This window comes from Dermacentor variabilis, chromosome 4 (assembly GCF_050947875.1).
Source record: "Dermacentor variabilis isolate Ectoservices chromosome 4, ASM5094787v1, whole genome shotgun sequence".
Taxonomy (NCBI): Eukaryota; Metazoa; Arthropoda; class Arachnida; order Ixodida; family Ixodidae; genus Dermacentor; species Dermacentor variabilis.
Genome location: NC_134571.1, coordinates 50,026,851 through 50,036,982, shown reverse-complemented (window position 1 = coordinate 50,036,982; position 10,132 = coordinate 50,026,851). Strand labels below are relative to the sequence as shown.

General features: G+C 46.3%; 1 pseudogene; it reads left to right on the top strand.

Annotated features, from left to right (window-relative positions):
* The first annotated feature begins 665 nt into the window (after positions 1–665).
* Positions 666–838, top strand: LOC142580615 (U2 spliceosomal RNA; annotated as a pseudogene).
* The last annotated feature ends 9,294 nt before the right edge of the window (positions 839–10,132 follow it).

Genomic DNA, 10,132 nt, shown 5'->3' with positions numbered 1-10,132 from the left:
AGTTCTGGCACTCCCAAAACATCTGATGTCATTAGCAGTAGATAAAAATTTCAGCACCATTCCACTCTGTAAAGTAGAATGACCCCCTAATGACGAACTGTCAATTGTCATTCGTCAGACGACGTATGCACATGAATTGAGGGCGAGGCGTGACTAGTCGCTCCTCCACGATGTTGAGCCCCGGAAGGTGATGAGGCACCAGGAGGTATACATACCCATGTATTGTTGCAAAACGCGACACGACACCTTTTACTAACGAATCGCGGCACGTAGAACAGACATGCACGTCAACGCACACCGAAGGCGCACGCACTGCTTCAACGTAGCCAAGGCCATCGTGCACGGTCAACGTCCCGCAGTGCAGTAATCGTTGCGCGGTTATTCGAAAACGACAAGCGGTCACACACAACATAGACCACACAAAACTGGTTCCCCACATCTCGCTCCCCCCCCCCCCCCCCCCCGTCTGAAATCTGGCCCTTGCTTCGGTGAAACATTCCCAGTTTGTGGGGTCGGAGCCACATGGACGGTTTGAATTTCTTTCCGCTTCGCGGTCCTGGCGGGCAGCACGCGTACGGGACCGCCACCAAGGGAGAGCGCAAGGAAAGGAAGTGAGATCAGCAAGCGCTTGGAGCGCCGACAAAGAGAGGCTGGTGCCACCGTAGATATGGCCGACGCGGGCCAAAGTGTTCTCATCAGCTTAATATCTGATACAGGTTGTATATGGACCGACGATATTAAACTTATTTTTGCAAGTTGGTGGAGTGGTTAAAGCCTGCTTTCCATCCGCCGCGGGTCGGCCCGGTATTGCACTGTCTTCGGGATCAGCTCACGTATAGAGAGAAATTGTCGATCTACACGTCTTGACGGGCGCACGCAATGTTTTCCATAACCTAGCCATATACAGCTTCGCTTTAAAAATCCTATTTACTTTATCTTTCCCCTTCCTCTATTTTATCAACTCTAAAGTCATTTTGATAGTCAATTGGATACGCCAATTCGCACTTGAGCCATAACTACTAACTACTGTATCTTCATTCGTCTCTCCCTTTCACTCCTCCGTGCCCCTTCCAACGAGTGCGCTAGCAAGCTGGAAAAGAAATCTAGTTAGCCTCTCTGTTTTTCCTTCTCATCTCCCGCTCTCAGTCAGGCATACCTGCTTTCCTGGAAAGTAGGCAAGACTTTTAGCCATTCCAATTACAGTTTCAAGAGACACTAAAGGCAAATAGTAAGTCGACTTGGACTGTTTAAATACCATTCCAGAAACCTCGCCACGCTTGTTTCGTGCCAAAAAAAAAAAGACTTAGTTCACGAGAGAATCGTATCTTACGGGTCCGAACACCTTTTTCGTAATGCAATGCTCCCGCCATCCAACCGCGGAAGGGGTCACGTTGCATACCTCATCACCACACTTTGCTGTCTTCCGTCGTTGACTAAGACAGTGCTCGACAGATGGCGCCACCGAGCCAAGACAGAGTGGTGGATTCACCGCTGCAGCTGCTTTTTGGTCGAGTGGCGTAGACTTATCGGGCATCCCGCGACGTCACATGGAAGTTGAATTCTCAGCTACTTGCAGTGTGTGCGAGTTTCGCGAGCCAGAAAAACCAGTGCTACACTGCGTAATAACGAAACTACTGAAACGCGAACGTGTGGGCTGCGCGGAATCGAGCGAAAACGAGACCTTTAGTTCGCCCGCGTCGTTGTCAAGGGTAATTTCGGTGAGTTCTTTTTTTCTAAACATGAAATACAACTGGACAGGCAGCATTTTATTTCGTCTTACGGTACAATACGAGGATGTTTTTTTGGAAGGAGCGGTTGAGTATTAATGATCGAATTTAACTGAGGAGTGCTTCGGTCATGGTACAAGTACTTGAATGTCCCGCGGTAGTTGGTCTCTAATCATGTCCTGCATTTACCTGAACTGCTCGAATACTAAGGCTCTATTTCCGATAATATTGACTCCTTAGCGATTATCGAGCACTAATCTATCACTTTAGCTTGACCTAATTCTTATCTTTAGTGTCTCTTGAAAGCCCCTGTTTTACCATTCCTGTGATTTTTTATTCTTGTTGATATTGTTGTATAGAAACAAAATTATGGGCTCAAGCCTCCCAAAGGAACTCATGGACTATGTTACGGCACGCCTCTGGTACCAACGTTTATGCCACGCAGACAAACTGGCATGACGTATTTCAAACTATCGCTTGAACGGCGAAGACATTTGGGTGGGTTCAAAATACCGAAAACCGTGTTGAGTCTGCATCTGGGTGTGGCCTCCGAGGTCGTAACAGTGCGTATTTCCTGTGCCATTACCATCTCAATAATAATCACAATAATTAATAATACATACTATTACTATTTTAATTATTATTTTTGAATAAGTTCTACTAATCACGCAAAAGTCCCATGAAAATATGGTCATTAATAAACAATGTTAGGAGAGGAAGCAACGTCATTTCTAATCTCCTTGATTCATTTGCACGTAACAAAACAGTGGTTGTTAATATATTCCACTGCTCCTTTTCGCATGCTTCAGAAAACGCTTTATCTCGACAGGAAAATCATTGTACGTTGCAGGAATCTCTGTCGGCGCTCGCTTTTTGCTAGCTTATCAACGCCTGACTTAAAAACAATTATTTTTATTTTCCGACATAACAAATCACCAGGAATAGATGGCATATCAGCAGGCACTCTGCGAAGAAACTTCGATCTGCTTTTAAACATCTTTCTTTTTATAATTAATGGCTTCTTAGAAAACGCAGTAATTCCTGAGATTCTGAAAACCGCTATCGTTAAGAGGAAGCATAAACTCGGGTGCTCCTATCTAAATACATCTACAAGGAAAATTGGTTTTTCTCGGCAACCACTGCAGCAAATTCGATCAGGTTTGTTGCATTTGAAAGGAAAACTTAATATTTAGTAACTGTGTGTTTGGAAATTTTTGATTTAGGTTGTCGATTCTTTATTGAAGATTGGCAAAAATCGCTCAAATTAGAAACCGAAATGATCAAGTTTGAAGCTCTTTAACTCAGCAATGAAAAAGGATAGCGCAATTTTAGGAATTGCTTCTGATAGTACATCTAAAAATTGGTATGTTACACTTGAATATCAAAAATATCTAGTAATGTGGAAATACAATTTTTGCTGAACCCTTATGCACAACGTAAAGATTTCACGTAAGATATAAATTGATATATAATTTGTCCACATTGGAATGATCTAATCGATGCCGTTTACAGAATCATGATATCTGTTCTTGATGCAGAGCTATTAAATTGTAAACATGGCGCTTCTATGTTTTTTCGAACTTCCAAATTCCTAAAAAATTTTTAAACAAAATTCAGGCCATAAATCTAAATTCCGCTCCCAACAGTCACTATAATTTGAATTTCTATCTGAAATACAGCTAATTTGACTTAAAAGCTGTTCAGGGGTTATTTCAGATAAGCGTCTCTGCATTTTACATGTATTTGGATATGGCGCGTCGTAGTTGGGCTCTAGCCAACGCTTCCTCCTAAATTACTGTATAAATGAGGCAGGAAAGATAAGGTAGAATATTACAGACCAATCTCAATTTAGCCGGTACTTTCCCAGATACTCAAAAAGTACCTGTACGAATACATGACGTCTTTTTAAACTAAGTTTTCAATTTTGTCGCCCAGGCAGTTTGATTTTGTGGCGAATTGAGGTACCACAGCCAGCGCGGGAGTTTTTGTTGACATGTGGCACCACCGTGGCGGCCCTGTTGCAATCTCGCAGTGGCATGGCGAAGGCTACCGCGGTTGACTGCGGAAAAGGGCGGCAAAAAGAAAAAAAAAACGCAGGGAGCGCAAGCATTGTTATGTGTACAAGAGTCACAACAAAGAGGGATACGGCCATAACATATTTTATTCATTCCCGCCGAGGATGCACGAGGAAGAGCGGCGGCAACGCTGGATCCAGTCGGTCGGTCGAGTGTGGGGAGTCGAAACCATGCTCATGCTTCTCCGTGCGCGAAGTTATTTATTTTGCCGTGACGTGTGCCTCCTGTTGTTAGTAGTATACGTGTACGTAAGCCAGCGCACGGTTTACTGTGTGCGGAGGCCAGACGGCCAACCGTGGCAACCAACACCAAATACCGGACTATGCCACCAGCGTTTCGTTGGAAATGGAAGAGCGACATCATGCGCCACCCACATTAGGTGCCGTCTATCTTCCCGTCCGGGTCCCTGTAATAACACATGAGCAGTGGACAGATAGAACAGGCAAGGTTTCCTTATGCAGAACCATTAACTACGAGCTACACGCTCTGTGCGGTTACGCAAATTTATTAATGTAGCATCGCGCCGGTGCAGGCTTATTGCATTGCACTTACTGCTACGCATAGCAATTTTGCTTCGTGTACATTTTTAAAACTCTGCACTTCTGTTGCTTACGACGTGCTTGCTGCTAGTGGTTAAGAAGACGAACGCCTTTGCTCTATTTTTTTAACAATATCGCGCGAGCGTCTATCGCACGTTATCAGCGACCTTGTAGTAGGGGAGCCAAAACACAGCGGAATGCATTCGAACTCAAAATATTCTTGCGCGCCCGCGCATACTGGTGCCGATCACCCCCCCCCCCTCCTCTCACCGTTAGAAGTCCGTAGACGCGCCATGAAGTTGACGTTAACATCATGATTTTAGAAATTATAAGATTGAACTTTTGCCAGTGCATTTGTTTTTCTTTCCAAACTCATCCCGCTCTTTGAAGCGCGCTGCTTGATCATTCGCATCGTGCTTACGCTCCATTTCTTACAGTTTTGTCACAAAACATTTGCTTAATTATCGAATGACGTTAACTTCAGATAATTATTGATTTCTGCAGATGTAATGCGCGGGTTTGGTCGGAAGCACCGTCAAGGAGCAGTCACTGGTTGTGCACAGCTCGTCAAACAACATAGTTGGCGAGAAATTGTATTAACGTAAATATCAATAAGACACAGTTAATATGTTTTAGAAATCTCCTAAAGACGACCAGCAATAAACATCTCAGTATACTTGCATGATCCGCACTCTACCCTGTTGGGTATGTCGACAATGTGCGATTTCTCGCTTTATTTTTTGATAGCAGCATGTCGTTGGAACATCAGCTGGCCTACCTGCGGGGTAAACATAGGAGCGTGGCTTGGTTGCTTTTTAATAGAAAAGGTTTCACAACATTCCCTGTAAAGAAAACCGTAGTGCATGCCCTCGCGTGCAGCATATTGCGATACGGCATCATTGAATTCGCTTTCAGCGCATTGCGATTGCAGACGAAAATTGACAGTTTATTGAAAGATATATTGAAAAGTGTTGTGTACGGCTGTGGCGCCAGATGACAATTTTTTTCATAATTCAGTTTTTATTCATTTCATTCTTTATTCAAGCGAACTGTGGTTCTTCATAATTTTTGGAATGACCAATTCAGATAGAAATATGTAGCCCCACGACTTTTGAGGGACAATAAGCGTTTCAAAGTTTCTCATTCAATAACTAGGTATGGCACGTGAGGCACGACGATGTGTTTTTGTGCCAAAAATCTTTAGTGATCTGCCCGACGAATTTTTCAGGTTCAGTCAAAAAGGGATTTAAAGCAATTATCTTCCATTCGAGCTTCCCGTTGGTCTTCTGTGTAGTAAAGTAAAAGTAAAGTAAAAGTAAAGTAAGTAAAAAACTTAAAACTTTTTACTTAAAGTAAAAAAAAACAACACCTCTGCTGGGTATGACGAGGTTAATCCAGTACCACTGAAATATTTGCCGATATATAATTGCACCTGTCATAGCTCACATCATTAATAGAATGTTTGAAAGCGGTATCTTTCCATATATTCTACAAATATTCCCAGTATGCCCAATATACAAAGGAGGTGATAAACACTTAAGGACAAGCTATCGGCCGATATCTGTTTTACCTTTTTTATGGTGTTCAAGAGTGCCCCGAATTTTAAATTACAAAACTTTTTCAGTAAGTATAACGTATTCAGTGATTTGCAATATGGTTTCGAAAAAAAAATAAATCCTGCGAAGCAGCTCTTCTTAATATAAAAATATTGATAACAAAGATTGAAAATAGAATGTACACGTTAGGTTTATTCGTAGACCTCAGGAAAGCCTTTGGTTCAGTATACCACCATTTATTAATTGGCAGATTGTAACGGTACGGTGTACGCTGTATCGTGCTGGAATTTTTGCGAAACTATTTACAAATCGTTATCAATATGTCAGCATAAAGATGTTGCGTCGTACCCGGAAATCATAACGCGTGTTCCTCAAGGATCAATACTTGGACCACTTTTGTTTATAATTTGTCTAATGACCTGTGTAACATCCCCGAGTCTCCTCAATTAGTTATGCATGCAGATGCTACTGGACTATTCTCGCCTGCTCGACTCCAGCGGAGCAGAAGCCTAAGCAGCTGGCGGAATGTTTTGCTTCCAGTTTCGGATTCTTTTGAAAATCTTCAGCGTTCAACGCTGGTGTCAGAAAGCAGCACATGAAGGTTTGCGCATCTGGTGCTGTGTTGCTTTGTGAAAAGCTAATCAGCGAATGCGTTAAGCGCTTGAAGTCATCCATATATCCTGGGCCCCTGGTGACATCCCTCGACAATTACGAGAGCTTACGGCCGTATATTTAGCCCAATAATACCAGCTATATTTAATAGCTCTTTGAATATTTTCAATTTCGCTCATATTTGGAAACTTTTTAAGATCTGACTCTAGAGAAGGAATGTCTCGAATCGGTGCCCGATTTTTCTACCCGTGGCCATGTCTAACTTCTTCAGCTTACTCTTCACAACATATTGTATATTATTGTGAAGAACTCATTGATTCCGAATCAGCGTTGATTTTTCACCGGCCGCATCACTATCAAAAACGTCGCAAGTTTCGGGACACAGATATCTGCGCTGCATAGTATTTCAAGGCGTCAAGTTACCAACATTTACTGTGACCCAAGCAAAACTTTCGTTATAGTCAGCCACTCAATGCTTCTGATCAAGCTTACGCACTTCGGTGTTGACTCGTCAGTTGTCTATTTTTTGCGCAGTTATCTTCATAGATCATGTTATGTTGAAGTTCAAGTCCAAACATCTTCCTTTTAGATGGCAAAATAATGGCGCCCCTCAAGGATCAGTATTAGGAAACCAAATTTTAAAAATATCTATTATTCACGTCGGTTCCGCTATTATGAATCATTTGTTCCTTCTATATGGCGATGACATCAAGATCTTTAAGGAGATTCAATTGATGACTGTCTCATCGTGCAGTCTGTCGTGTTATCTTTTTCTTAAGAGTGCATAGATAAGACCTCCCGTGACTGCGGCTAAGACCAATGTTATGACTTTCACACGCAAAGCAGTAAGCTTTTCCTTTTCTTGTTCTTTGAATACTGTACCATCGTGTAGGGTGTGTGAGATCAATGATCTTGGTGTACTTTTTGATACAACCTTACACATGTCTGCTCACACTAAACGCATTACAATGCGGGGTATGATCTCTATTGTTTCTGTTTGCAGACTATCGAGTGAATTCAATTGGATTGGAAAAAACATTAATAAAAGTCCTGCAGGACGCACGTCTGCGCGTAGTGGACGTCTCCCACGCAGGGACCGACAGTGAGTACCTGGCGGCCACTGCGCGAGCCTGCTGGACGGCCCATTGCTGGTCTTCTAGGAGCGGGCTTCGTAGGGTCTTCTCCCACCTGTCGGAGGCAGAGTCGGGTGGAGCGTTTCTGCACTCCCAGAGCACGTGTGCGAGTGTTGTCGTGGCTCCGTACGAGGGACACGCATTGTCTGGGTAGACGTCCGAGTAGATGATGTGTAAGGTGGCGGAGTTTGGATAGGTATCTGTCTGTAATAAGCGTAGCGTTAGCGCCTGCGGCCTGCTTAGTTTGGGGTGCGGGGGCGGAAAGAGACGTCGTCCCAAGTAAACGTGTTTGGTGATTTCATTGTAGGTTACTGGGGCGTCCCTGTTCGCCTCCAACTCATCGAGACGTGGTTGCCCGGGGGTGACGGCGTGGTCAGTAAGCGCACGCGCAGCGCCGTGGGCTGTCTCGTTGAGGTTGGGCGGGGCGCCCGGGATCCGACCCAGGTGGGCGGGAAACCAGATAACGCTGTGGTGCTTGAGGGTGCTCGGATCAGCGCCGCGGAGGACGCGTATGGCCTTGTCGGAGACGACTCCTCTCTCGAACGCTGTGATGGCCAGTCTCGAGTCGCTGAATATTGTCGTTCGCATATCGTCGAGCATTGCCAGGGCTATGGCCACTTGCTCCGCCACCTCGGGGTCACGTGTGCGTACCGTGGCAGCGTTTAAAGCCCGTTGCAAGGACGAGACCGCTACCGCGGCGAAGGCTCGGTTGCATCGGTAGGAGGCGGCGTCCACGAAAGCGACGTCGTCGGCTTTGTTGTTTATTCGCTTGAGGAATGCGGTGGCCCGGGCTAGGCGCCTGCCTCGATTGTGTTCCGGATGGACGTTTCGCGGAATGGGTGCGATCATGATCAGGTCGCGGAGCTAGCGGGGAACCGGCGTAAACTTCGGTGGATCCTGGGTGTTCGGTGGGAAGTGCCCGAGCTCGCGCAAGATGTGACGGCCGGTCTTCGTCATCGTCAGTCGTATCATCTGCGCTCTCTCCTGAGCCTAAGCGATCTCTTCGAGGATATTGTGCACCCCGAGCTCGAGGAGTCGAGACATCGGCGTCGTGATCGGGAGCCCAAGGGCCCGCTTCACTACCTTTCGGATGAGTGTATTAAGCTTGTCACGCTCCGATTGTTTCCACTTATGCATTGCTGCGACGTAGGTAAACTGACATAGGAAGAACGCGTGTACGAGGCGCAGCAGAGTGTCTTCTTTGAGGCCGTGGTGACGGTTGACCACCCTGCGTATGGGTCGTATTGCGCTGTCCGTCTTTGTCTTCAGCTTGTGGACTGTTTGGCTGTTTGAACCACCCGCCTCGATAATCATTCCCAGTACTCGAATGGAGTCTACCCTGGGGATTGGGCGACCGTCTCTGGTGAGGACCGTGATGTTGCGCTCGGTCGGTGGTTTCCATCCCTTAGGCCTTTTGCCTTGTCGTTTTGGGCTGTACAAAAGCAGCTCCGATTTGGCGGAGGAGCATTTGAGGCCCGTGTGGTCGAGGTAGGATTCGGCAGTTTCGAATGCCTCCTGCAGAGCGGATTCGATAAAGCCGTCCGACGCCGCGGAGCACCAGATTTTGATATCGATATGGTTGAGGCCTTGTATCTTCGAGAGGCGTTCGGAGAGCCCAATCATCCCCAGGTTGAACAGCGTCGGCGAAAGGACGGAGCTCTGGGGTGTGCCACGCTGTCCGAGCTCGACTTCTTCCGACGTGAGGTCTCCGGCACGGAGCACGGCCTTGCGACGGGTTAGGAAGGAGCGGACGAACTCGTAGAACCGGCGCCCGAGCCCTAAGTCCGCGATTGCCTTAAGTATTGCCGAGTGCTGGATGTTATCGAAAGCCTTCTCCAAGTCAAGGCCGAGTATGGCGCGGGTGCCCCAAGTAGCCCCGGCGTCTATGAACTGGTGTTTCAGGAGAAGCATCGTATCCTGCGTCGTGAGCCCGGGTCGGAAGCCGATTATGTGGTGTGTGAAACAGTCCTGGTCTTCGAGATACCGGCCAACTCTATTGAGTACCACATGCTCAGCCACCTTACTCAGGCATGATGTGAGCGAGATGGGGCGAAGGTTATCGATGCCAAGCACCTTGCCCGGTTTCGGAGTGAGGATCGTCTGGGCACGTTTCCAGGCATCAGTTAACTCGCCCCGCACCTACACGTCATTGATGGCACCTGTGAGGTACACGACCGAGGTGTCGTCTATGTTGCGCAGGAACTTGTTGGTTATGCCATCGGGGCCCGGGGCGAAACGGCCGTTTAGTTCGTGAAGAGCCCGGCGTATCTCTTCGGCGGAAAATTCGGCGTCGAGGAGGGTGTTGTCGGTACCTGTGTAATTCAATTCTCCTACACCGTTTCGCATGTTGTACACAAAATCTCTCTTTCTCAACTCGAATACTCATCGGTTGTCTGGAATAGCAGTTCTATATCCAACACTGGCTACATAGATTGGCCCCAGAAAATGCTTCTAAGCATATATCATCACAGCTCAGCTAGCACGGACACT